The sequence below is a fragment of the Crocodylus porosus genome, unplaced genomic scaffold, assembly GCF_001723895.1.
Source record: "Crocodylus porosus isolate Cpor-Errol unplaced genomic scaffold, CroPor_comp1, whole genome shotgun sequence".
Taxonomy (NCBI): Eukaryota; Metazoa; Chordata; order Crocodylia; family Crocodylidae; genus Crocodylus; species Crocodylus porosus.
The window spans coordinates 210,058,950-210,071,128 of NW_017728886.1; positions in this window are offsets into that span (position 1 = coordinate 210,058,950).

Here is a 12,179-nt window from a genome sequence, read left to right on the forward strand (position 1 = left end):
CCGCGCCCCGCGGGGCAAGCCCCGGCCTAGAACGTGACCACGCGGGGCGGCCTGGCCCCTAGGGTCCACAGGCAAAGGAAACCCCCGGCCCAGCGCCTCCTTGGCGTGGCCTAGATCGCGCTCTCCCTCCCTCTCACACACACGCGCACATAGACATCCATACACACACATGCATGCACATACACGCATGCAAACACACACACATACACATACTTATACCCATACACATCCATGCACTACACATGCACATATACATATACATATGCAAACACACACGGATACACCTACGCACATATATACACATACACAACATACATATATGCATGCAGGCACATACACATATATGCACATATACAAACACACACGTACGAACTCACACACACACACATAAGCAAACACACGCGCCCAGGCTTTTGCCCTGCGCGCGCCAGGGCAGGGTGGGGCCGGCCTCCGCCTACCTGGGAGCTGGCCTGGCGGGTTAGGAGGGCAGGTGCAGTCCACACTTGGGGGCTTTCAGGGGTCCTGTCCTTTCCCTCGCGCTCGGAGCCGTCTCTTCGCCAACTTGGGATCAGCTTTTCTCCCAATCAGAGCCTGGACGCGGGATTTTTATAGCTTAGACCCTCTTCTGGAATCACGCAGCACTTGCCTAATAAGCTGACGCTTCCTTGACAGCTCGATTGCGTGCCCCGATCCACTGCTGAATAAATCATGGGGGCCCGCGCGGAGCCGCGATGGGCAGAGTTTTGCTATCGCAGCCCGGAATCTCACATCCAATTATATCAACAGATATTTATCGCCTCGTCGGTGACGTCAGCCAGCCCGGGGACAGAGGCAGCGGAGCGGGGCTCTCTCCCATTGACAAAAATACTTGAATGAGATTTCCCAAGGGGAGCGAAACGCGGCAGCAGCGCCCGACCTCTTACTATGAAAGGTCAAAGCGAGGGAAAACTTTCCGCTCGAGTCCCGCCTGGGGACGACTCCGGAGGCTGCCGCCCGGCCTCAGGGCCGGGTAAGGGCATCTAAGAGCCCTGGTCGATTTCGGGGCATCTAAGAGCGGGGACCTGATCAGCCCAGGTCCCAGCCTGAGCTGGGCGCTCCCAGCCTGAGCCAACTTGTAGGCAGGAGGTGCGAAGCTTTCTCTAGCACCAAGCCCTGGGATGAGCTGATTTTGTCCCAAGACGCCCCATCCCACCAAGACAGCGCTCCCCCGATGGCTCTAGGCGTGAAAACGCCGAAGAGCCCCACGTCCTGGCAAGCCACAAGAAATAACCCAGCCCCTGAAATTTGTCCCACCGGGGTCTGAACAGGAGAGGTGGGAGCCGCGAAGCTCCGTGGAGCAGCCGGCAGAGCCCGCTGCTCCAGCCCCCGCTAGGTATGACACAGGGTCCGCTTAGATTAGCGGGGCCGACCCGCCGGGAGGAGAAGGGAGATGCCCCCGGGGAGGCAGTGCTGTGCTTTGGGGAGATAACACACCCGCTCCCTTCCAGCTCTGGGACGCGCCAGCGCCATGGGGCTGGGCTGGGCGTCCTGGTGCTCTCGCTGGCAAGTGGCAGCTGTGATGCTGCCGCTCCGGGACTCTCACTGTCAGGGACACCGGCGACGAAGCTGCCCTGGCACATGAAAGCGACCCGGGACGGGCATCCCGGCGGGCGGCGGGCGGCGGGAGGCTGAGGCAGGCGGCTCATTCAGAAAAGTGGCAAATGCTGCCCCTGCCTGTCGCGCCTCCCGCCCCGCGCAGTGCGGATCCCGGCATTAGCAGGGAGCCCGCGCATCCCGCACGCAGACAGCGGGATTTATGGACACTTCCGCACTCCCCTGCCCTTGTCTGTCTTCTGCCTCGTTGAAACGGAACATATCCCGAGTCTCTGCCCCGTGCTGGCATTTTCCTGTTCAATAAATGTTGACGGCTCCACAAGCGCTTGGTTTTGCCGCCTAGAATGCAAAGCCCCGGGAATGAATGGCTGATAAAAGGCATTCAATTGCCTCTTTTGGCAGTTGTCTAGATGGAAATGATCCTATTGTGTTTGATGATCCGCTTGTTTTACAGTGCAGTAATCAGAGGAGCTCTTCAAGCCTTCCCTACCCGGGCGAGCAGACTCAGGGGGGCTCTTGGGGAAGGGTCGTGCTCCAGCCCCGGGCGCGGGCGGAAGAGGGGCTGCCGCCCCCCACAAGACAAAAGAGGGACGCATAGATTCATGGCCAGATAACAAACAAAAGAGGCGGGGGGGGGGGCAGAGGGAGAAACTTCGCTGAACTTGCTGCAGGTGATTGACTGAGAAAAGGAGACGCGCTGCTCACTCGCGGATCCGTCCTTTTGGCTTGTAGCACTGGACTGCCGATGGGAACAGCCTTGTTTTATGGGGTTAAGCGATTTACTGAGTTAGATCCATAGACAAAAAGAGGTCAGAATATCTATGGCGTGCTCTGGGCAGTTCTCCGTAACGGGGGCTGAGATGTAATCAAGACGCTCCCTCGACAAGTCACTTGAAGGGCCGTGTTGAACACTTCAGCACTGGACAGTGCTGGGCTCCTCCCAAGTGCGGGCCATCGGGTTCAGACCTCTGTTCCTTCAAGCCCGGGTAGAAAAGGAGACATGATTCTCTACCGGGAAAGCCTCTAACCTGAATGCATCTTCGGCTCGTGAGATTACACTCGATGTCAAGGGGCAATAAAAGCATATTAAAGATATGCAACTGCCTGTTGCAGAGCTTCAAAAAAACCCAACCCCCAAACTGATCATTGGCTACAAAAAAAAGCTATGGACCAACATTTCCCCGGTTCCTTGCATGATCCTACAGCTACAGGTTTTTCTTGGGGAGGGATCTGAAATTCCTTTATAAAATCATCTCGGGTCCAATTCTGATGTCATTTACATGAACGACATCTCCAGCAATGGCTTTCCTGCAGCTTCCATTTGAGGGAGAGTAGGGCTACAGGAGACTTAAATACAAGTGGCCAAATTATGTGAAGAATTCAACTGATCTCAGCACATACCTGAGGGGAAACTTGCCCCAAACTGAAGGCACGTAAGCAGGTGCTTTTCTGAATTAGGGATCTCATTTCACAAGGCAGGGAGGGAATCATTAACAAGAACAGTGATGAAATCATCAAACATATCCAATTTGGAAATGGTTTAATTTTCCAGTTAGCTATACATCCAGGAACACAAGACTGAAATGGAACTCCTGGATCATTCAACCCAGGTTGACTGCAGGCAACCATGTCATAGAAACTTTTCCATAAACTGGTCACGCTCTTGTGCCAGTCCCTAGCTCCTCTGATGACTATAAGTCTTCTTCGTTCCAGCTTAAACTCATCCATCACTAGTTTATACCTATGTGTTTTTGTGACAGTATTTCCCCTTAAACAGGTCTTCTTCCTTGGTATTTTCTATCTAGATATAATTAGAAGGAGCAACCACATCTCAGTTGAGCCTTTGCTAACCTTGGTTAAAACAAGCCAAGTGCTCTTAGTGACCTTCTGTAAGGGCTCTGCATTTCCCTCCCTAGACCTTCCATTTGTGCTCATCTTTCTTTAAGAAGGGTGACCAGAATTGTAGATGAGGTCTTAGCGTGTACAATGGCACTCAGACTTCCCTGTCTCCATTGGAATGTCTCCTCTGATACATCTTTGGACTGAATTTGTCTTTTTCACAGTTGCCTTACATTGGTGGTTCATAGTCAGTTTGTGATCATCTAGTGTGCCACATCTTTTTTTTTTTAGTTACTTCCAATAAATGATCTCCAAGTGTATGTAAGAAAATCTTTGTATTAGTGCTCAAATGTGTGACTTTGCACTTCATTCCATTTCTAATACACCAGTTTCCAAGATCATCCTATGCAATATCCCAATCCATGTTTGTATTGACAAAACTTCCCACTTTTGTCCCAAAAGTTCAATCCCAAAACAACTCCATGGGGAACCATACTAGTAACTTATGTATAGCCCAATAGTTTGTATTTCAGGATAACCCATTATCATCTTCCCTTTAGCCAGTTCCCTATCTACTTTACAATTCTTCTGGTAATCCCCTACTTCAGTTTTAAGTAATAATTTCTCATGTGGCACTATATGAAATGTTCTGTTGAAATTCAGATAGATTCGATCAAAGGTAGTTCTTTGGTCTCAAAAGTATTTTTTAAAATAAAAGATAGATATTGGCTAAGTCTAGCTCCTTTGGTTCTACCTTTGGTAAATCCATGTTTTATTTTATCATTCAGGTCTTCAGTTATTCTTCCCATCAATATTTGTTCTAAAGCTTTTCATACCACTGAGGTCCAACTAATGAACTTGTAGTTGTCTAGAAAACTTCCTTCTCTTTTTTTTAAACACAGATACTACATTTGCTATTTTCCAGTCTCATGGTACCACGCCCAATTTTGCCAGGCTGTCAAAACAACGTACACTTGATTTCATGCACAGATCTCTCTGAATTCTGAGATAAATTCTATCTGCTTCATCCCCACTCCAGACTGAATGCTTTAACCCCTTTGAGTTTTGCTTTCACCTCAGCTAAGTAATTTCCTTTTCTGAATCCCAATTGCCATTAGTTATCTCCCAACTCCAAGATCTCTTTCTGCTGCTATGCTGCTGAGACAATCATCCCCCAGCCTATAGGGAGAGGGAATCACCAGCACACATAGGTACAGCACCTTGCACTTATCCTTATTGAACTGCATCCTATGGTTTTCTGCCCACTTCTCTAACCTGTCTAGGTGTGCCTGTATTTGGTTTCTTCCCATCAGTGCGTTTGCTTCACCCCATAGTTTGGTGTCCTCTGTGAATTTGGACAGAGTGATTTCCATGCCCTCATCCAGGTCGCTGATGAAGATACTGAACAGCACCGGCCCAAGGACCGAAAAAACCAACAGGCACCACTGGAGAATGTGGGCATCAATCTAACTACTGTTCGCATGCTAAACAAGAGCACTACCATCTGAGCTAATTCCTCCACCAAAAGGAGTCTTCTTCAAGCCAGAACCGAACCCGCAACCCAAGGATATCAGTAGACAGCACTGTGATAATCTTCCACTCCTCCAACTCAGCTAGCAAAGGGATATGCCAGTACTACTATGCAGTAGGTTAAAGTCCTCCACTACAGTCCTCCACTCTACCAGCTGAGCTATTGAAGGGACCACACGCCAGCACTACTGCAAGGTAGTGCTGGTTTTTGCACATTTAGTTAGTACCTCATTTTAGAGGTACTAAACTTAGTGCACTGTAACAACACCACATTAATGCACATGTAGACATGCCCATTAGTCCTAGCTCTTCATTGCCCAGGCTTCTGGTTTTGGTGTACAAACATTTTAGAAGTTCCTTGGTGATCACACCTCATTGCCTAATCAGATTAAGCACAGCTATTTCACTGACTGTTCTCACCAATACTGCTGCATACTTATTTCTCCTTGCTGTCCACTCCCCCACCCTCTGAAATTCCTTTCATCCATTGACATATGCTTGTTATCCTCATTTTTCTCCTTCTGCTTACTAAAACCACATTATGTGAAACTTTTCCAACCTTAACTTCACACTTTCCAACTTAACTTCTTATTTTTTAGCTTAGAGCTTTTCTTAGCACTTTTGCCAGGCTTGATCCCCAAAGACAGCACTCCAAGAAACTCAAGTGGAGTCCATCCATCTAGAAGTGTCCCTCTGTAATGCCTGTCAGTGGGCAAAAACTCCAAGATCTTCCCCAGCACACCAAACCTTGACCTGTTTACTCTCATTATCTTATTTTAGCTTCAGCCCCTGCTCCAAGGATCAGAAAAACTCTACTGAAAAATAATTATCTCAGCCTTCAGAACTTTGAGCATCTTTCCTAGATGGGCACTGCCCTCCCTGATCTGTGGCAGTGCCATCCTTCCTGACATCAACAACAGCCAAGGGATTTTATTTCACTCTCATTAGAATCCTTCTTGTATCCTCATCCCTGGCAGTTCAACCTTGCATTCTCTGGATCCACTCAGTTGACAGGTTTGTTTGTGCTTTTTAGCTATACACCAGAGTCATATAAACCTGCCTTTTCCATGCATTATTGTAAACCTCCAGTTTTCTAGCTACCATTTTTAACCTGTCTGCTAATTATCCTGCCTTCTGTTCTCACAGTCTTCTGTATCTCACCCTCATTCTTCCCATGGTTGTAACCTGGTCATCTCTGTTGGCTCTTACTCTTTCCTTGTGAGGATGCTCCTTTCTTCTTCCTTGCCATAGCATTTTTTTCTGTCCCTGCTTCTTGTCTTCATTGTTCAGTTAAGCAAGCCTATTCCTCAATCCTATTTGCCCTCCAGTACTTCATTCCCTTGCCCTATCCTCAGGATCACATCATTGCATGTGTTACCCTCTGCATCTAAGGTTCTAACCTCCATGAGTCTTGCACGGGCACATTGACACGAGATGCTATGTCACTGTAGCAATGAGCTACAACAACACAGCTCATCATTATGGTGACATAGCATTAGTAGGCACCATGACACCAATGCTACTGCACAGTGGCTCATTGATACTGTGCAGAAGGGTTGCAAATGACCTGTGCACTGCCAGGACTGCACAGTACCAACTGTGCAGTCAGGGCCACATGTAGATGCATCCCTTCAGTATGTTATAGAAAATCTTGATTTGTCCATGCTGCCTTTCCCTTCTCCTCTATCATGTCTTCAAATTCCCAGTTGAATGCCACCATCATCTCCAGCTGCGTTTCTAATCTTCAGATCTCTTACATAAGTTTCACCAGGCAATATTTATAAGGCATCTGCCAGGTACTCTTTTAAATATACATCCTGTAGCTTCTGCATCCTGTCATCTTTGCTGACTGGGCTGTGTATTCTTCACTGCTGCTTCAGCTGCCATTCTTGTCTTCTTATTCTTATGCCTACCATTAAAGAAAGAGAAAGAGGAGAAAGAGAGAAACACCCCATGCATAATACTCTATATATAAAAAGATTTTCTTTGAGTATCAGGCATAAACATCCAAAAAGAAGGGAATTCTGGACGAGATGCTCATCTGTGGTAAATCAATGAACCTACACTGAATTCTGAATTATGCCAGTTGATTTTCTGCCCTCTCAAGTTAGAATGCCAAACACAGCACCCTCAGACCCAGTCATCTCAAGATAAACATGCCTTAACTTTGAGTTTATAGCTCAAAAACCTGCAAACCTGAATCCAGCTTTCCTAAATGGACCTCACCTTTATCGTGGGCAGAACCAAAAAATGACCTCAGATCTAAGAAACTTTGCACTGGTGAATCCAGATCAAGATGCTGGACAGAACAGTTCAACTTAGGTCCATTTTTAAAGAAGACACAGCACCGTAACTTGATCCTGGGCATGACAACTTATCACCCTTTTAATAAGCTCCAAAATGAGACTGCCTGTAAATATGCGTTTGTATGCTACATAGCACAACATGACCTTGATCTTGGTTGGGCTAGCTAGGTGTTAGTATAATAACAGCAATACTCATAGATCACATTAACTTCTTCACAGTCTTGTAACAATGGGAATAACTTTTCTAATGAGCTATAACATGGTAAGGAACACACAAACAAATTACAGGAGGTTGGAACTAGTAAAGGCTTGAGCTTTTCCTGAGAGGTGCTGCACAACTTTTAATGCCCATTGTATTTACCCACATCCTTTGACTCTGCTGCTAAGAGAGACCCTGAACAAAGACCCAAGACTTTGGCAGTCAGATGATATGATAATTGCAATGGGGGGGTAGAGTGGGGGGAAGAATCATGAAATACCTAAGATAAATTATACATCATTTTCTTCAGTCTTTCAAATACAGAATTGGCTTCCTAAGTAAAAATACAATTATCCAAAGATTCATCAATTTCTGAGTGAAACAACAGGGGCTTAACAGCTAATCCTTATGAATACTAATCTATGGGAAATCTTGGTTATTATTTAAAATTTTCAACTATAGAAACAAGTTAGCTATGAGGTAAGTCTTGCTTATGATTCTCCAGTGAGTGATTGGTTTTAATATTAGCATAGGAAGAGCTTTAGCATTTTACTAATTCTTCTCATTTCAGAGTCAGACATGATTTTTTTTCAGAGTTCTGATTCACAGAACAGTGCTATTCTGAAATGAAAATCCCTAGTAAGTTATTCCATCCACCTCCTAGCCAGACTCAGTTTGTAGTCACTACATACAGGTAACATGAATTTGAAGATCTATGGACCAAATATATCCTGGGTGTAACCTTACAGAAGCCATTGTTATTATTCCAAGGATGAAACTGATCACATATATTTTGGAAGAATTCAGCTATTCTAGAATATGTGCTTGAAGACTAATCATCCTTTTCCTTATTAAACCTACTGTTGCAGTATAATGTATTCAATACCAATTTAGGTACAGAATTTGGCTGTAAGGCCAGTCGTCTGGTATTATTGTTCTCAGCAAACTTCCCTGTGCCATCCCATTTTGCAATATGACATAACATATATTTCATTGTTATTCTAGGTCCACCACTCCCACATCTGAGTGATAAAGAGACAATGCTAAGGTATTACACCCAGTAAGATATACAACCTTCAGATGAGCATTATGCATCTCTCCAGCTCTGTTGGCTCTGCATTAATACAATGATGTATGAGTAAACTAACTTTTCCAGTGATATTGTTGTGCACAATTCTAATAATTAGTGGATTTTAGGGCAGGCTAGAGAAAAAATATTTTATTATGTAAAGTGGGTGGTAAGTCATTGGAAGAGGTACAGATTTTGTCATTTCTCTGTAGTTTGACTTATATGGGAGAGTTTTCCAAAGTCATCTTACAGCACTTTGATTAAAAGCACCATTTTTCATGACAGGGACTTAGAAATAACTAAATAAGGAGGTCAAGGTTTTAGTCCATTGTCTTGTCTTCTGAGACCAAATAGTTTGGACATGCACTTCATCTTGTTTAGCTTTAATTCATTTTAAAGTAAATGTAAGATTATTTCATTTTATAAGAGTGTGATAGGAGTACCTCTACTAGTGTCTTTCTATCGGTGACTCCACGCTCCTTTCATGGGCCAACCGCCTGCGTACTCACCTGCCATGCCTTGATCTTAATTGATTAATTAATAGATGTAATTAGCAGAAGGCTGCCCATTTTATTTGCCCCAGTGCCAGGGGGCGCTATCTGCGGTTCCTTTTCCTCCCCTACACAGCAGCCCAAGCCTTGCAGATGGTACTGATGTGGTTTTGACCTGGACCTTGCCGTAATTTGGCCCTCTCCTTGACTTACCTGGGCTTCCACTGCCCTGCCTCATCCCGTGCCTTCTTGGCGCTCTGCCGCCCCCTCGCTCTGGGGCTTCTCGCAGCCCCCTCGCCCTGGGGCTGGGGCCAGTGCACCCCAAAATGCCGCACCCTCTCTGGCTACCATGGAGCCCCTATGAAGCCTACTCCAACCCCTAATAGCCTCACCCAGTCCTCCGGTGTTATAAAACTACAAACAGAAACTCAAGCCCCTGGGCTATAACATAAAACCTAAGCTGTCTGGGTAACCATCATTCAAATCCCTGCCAGGGAATTCTCCACCCCGTATCCATGAACAGAAGCTGCTCATGCTGTCAGGGTTCTCTGCTCTGCTTGCTCCGGCAGAGTTCCTTCTCCCTTGGCTGCTAGCGGAGAACTGCCCTTCTGGCTTCACTCCTGGGGTTTATATGTGCCAGGCCCTGCCCCTTCCTGTCAGCTGATTCCCCAGCAGTTGCTCTAGCAACCCACACCTGTGCCTCTGCTCTAAGAGTAGCAGGCACCTTAGTGTCCTGCTACAAAGGGCTTTACCTCATCCAGTTCAAATATAATAAGTGTCATCGTAGTATCAAAGTTGCTATTATACTTTGAAAAACATACCTGACAACACTCCTGTGAAGTCATGAAGGAGGATCCCCCTTTTTTCCCCAATGGCAAGCCAAAGCGCTAGAAGATAATAGAAGATAATTTGCCCAAGATCACTCAGAAGAGAGAGACTCAGAAACAGAACTACCATCTCCCAAATTCATACCCAGTGTCTCAACAAAGAACTATTCTTCTTTCCCAGCTGTTGTTTGTATTAACAGTTTTGAATGTGCCCAGAGTAGTACAAGTTGACTTGAGGCACCATTGAAAAAGCAGCTTCAAAATGCTCTTGGCCACTGAATGGCTGGAATAAAACATGGGCAGGATAAATACTTGCTATAGTTCATAAATGACTAGACTTGAAGGGACTATTATGATCTTTGAGGCTGACCTGTTGCAAACCCTGGTCAGAGAGCCTTACCAGGAATATCTATATCAACCTCATAATTTCTATTTGAGCACCTGTTTTATGCATGAAGCCACTGGAAACTGGAGTAATTGGAGCACAAGAAATGTATTTGTACATTTTTTTAAATATAAATGGGAATTGTGTGTATACTTCTCTAGGCACCATAATAAAAAACCTGGGGGGCTCGCAGGATATACCCAATTCTGACTGGTGAAAGGAAGATGTAAAATTAGGTTGGAAAAAGACTTAGCCCTAAAAATGGATATGTCTTTACCCTCTTAACAGCCCCTAGCTGGGGAAAACAACAGTTGACTTTTATATTTACCTCACAAGGCTTGTCACTTGCTATTCCTGTATTAAGATAATGGATGGGGAAACTTGGAAGGTACATTTGGATCTTTCACAGACATTAATGGTAATTCTGCAGGAACTAATCATCTCACATTTATTGATAACAGTGAAGGAATCCATCAAATCAGCATCTTGTGAAAGCATTCGAGTCATTTGTATTCTTGGTTTTCTTTGTGTCCGGACATATTTTACAACAAGGCAAATGTTGTTGCATGCTCACTAGCTCAGAGCCCAATCCATCAGTCTGTATTTGGGCAATGCTCCCATTGCAGGCAGAGCAAGGGCTAGGGGCTGGATTTTAATCTCCATTTATGCGAAACATAAATCTGTAACAAACACGCTGAAATCAATGGAGCTTTTCCAGTGTATGCTGATGCAACAGGATCACAGCCCAACTGCCTGTAAGGACAGCAAGATGCAAGCCAATGGAACTAAGATGATAAAGTGTTGAACAGGTATAAAAGGGACAGATCACTCTCACTTCTGCCCTAGAGAAGACCTCCCCATCAAAAATGATGTTCTCAGTCTCTGGGAGGTGAGAAAGCAGTTGAACTGTTTTTATGTGCACCAAATCACCAAATCACACTGTTTTTATGTGCACCATCAACACTGTTGCTGAGAAACTAAACATTACCCCCAGATCAAAGTTTTAACATGCAAAGGCTTTAGCTGCAAAAGGGGCAGGCAGCATTATTTCAGAGCACATGCAGCAACTCAGGGGGAGGACAGTGGAGTAATGTGGGAGAGGATGAGGATGGGTCAAAAATGAAAAGCTTAGAAGGAAAACTTGTAATTATCAACTCTTACCCCCCACAGATTTAGGACTGCGAGTGAGAAGAAAATCCCATTATAATCCCTCCCCACTTCCCTCTGCCTGAGGGAATGTGTAAGAGGGGAGCCCAGAGTTCTCAGAGTGCAAAAGAAAAAAAATGCTAGTTCATTATTTTTAGCAGAATTATTCATTAGAGAAGAGAAACAACTAAACACTGTAAAGCAGCAGATAAATTAGGTGTTTTCTACCACTTAAGACATCTGGGCCAGTTTGTGCCATAAATTGCATCTGTGACTGCAAATGGGAAAGAATTTATCCCAATGTCTTTTGGCCACAGATTACACTATTTCAGAGCTGGGTGATTTAACAGAGCTGTTAAATGGGGGGTTGGAACACTTGGGTGTTGTCTATACCGGAGTTTCTCAATCCATGGGTCATGACACAAGTGGGTCACAAGAATATATGAAAGGGTGGTGAACAAACTTTAGAAATGGATCAACAAATTTAAAAAAAGATTCTCCTTTAAAGGAGAAATACATGAGAAACTATGGCTTTTCCCTTGCAGGCTGGCAGAGTTCCATGTTCCAGAGATTCCCTCCCTCCCCCCTCCCCATGTCCCACAAACCCACCCTCTGCCTCACACACTAGGGGGGGCTGGTGGGGCCTGGGGGGTCAGGAGTGAGGGGCACTGGGTCAGGACTGGCCATTGATGTTTACAAATGGGTCCTGGAACAAAAAAGGTTGAGAACCACTGATCTATACCACCTTCTACAGCACTTCTGAGAGCACTGGCTAGGGGCACACGCTCGCCTAC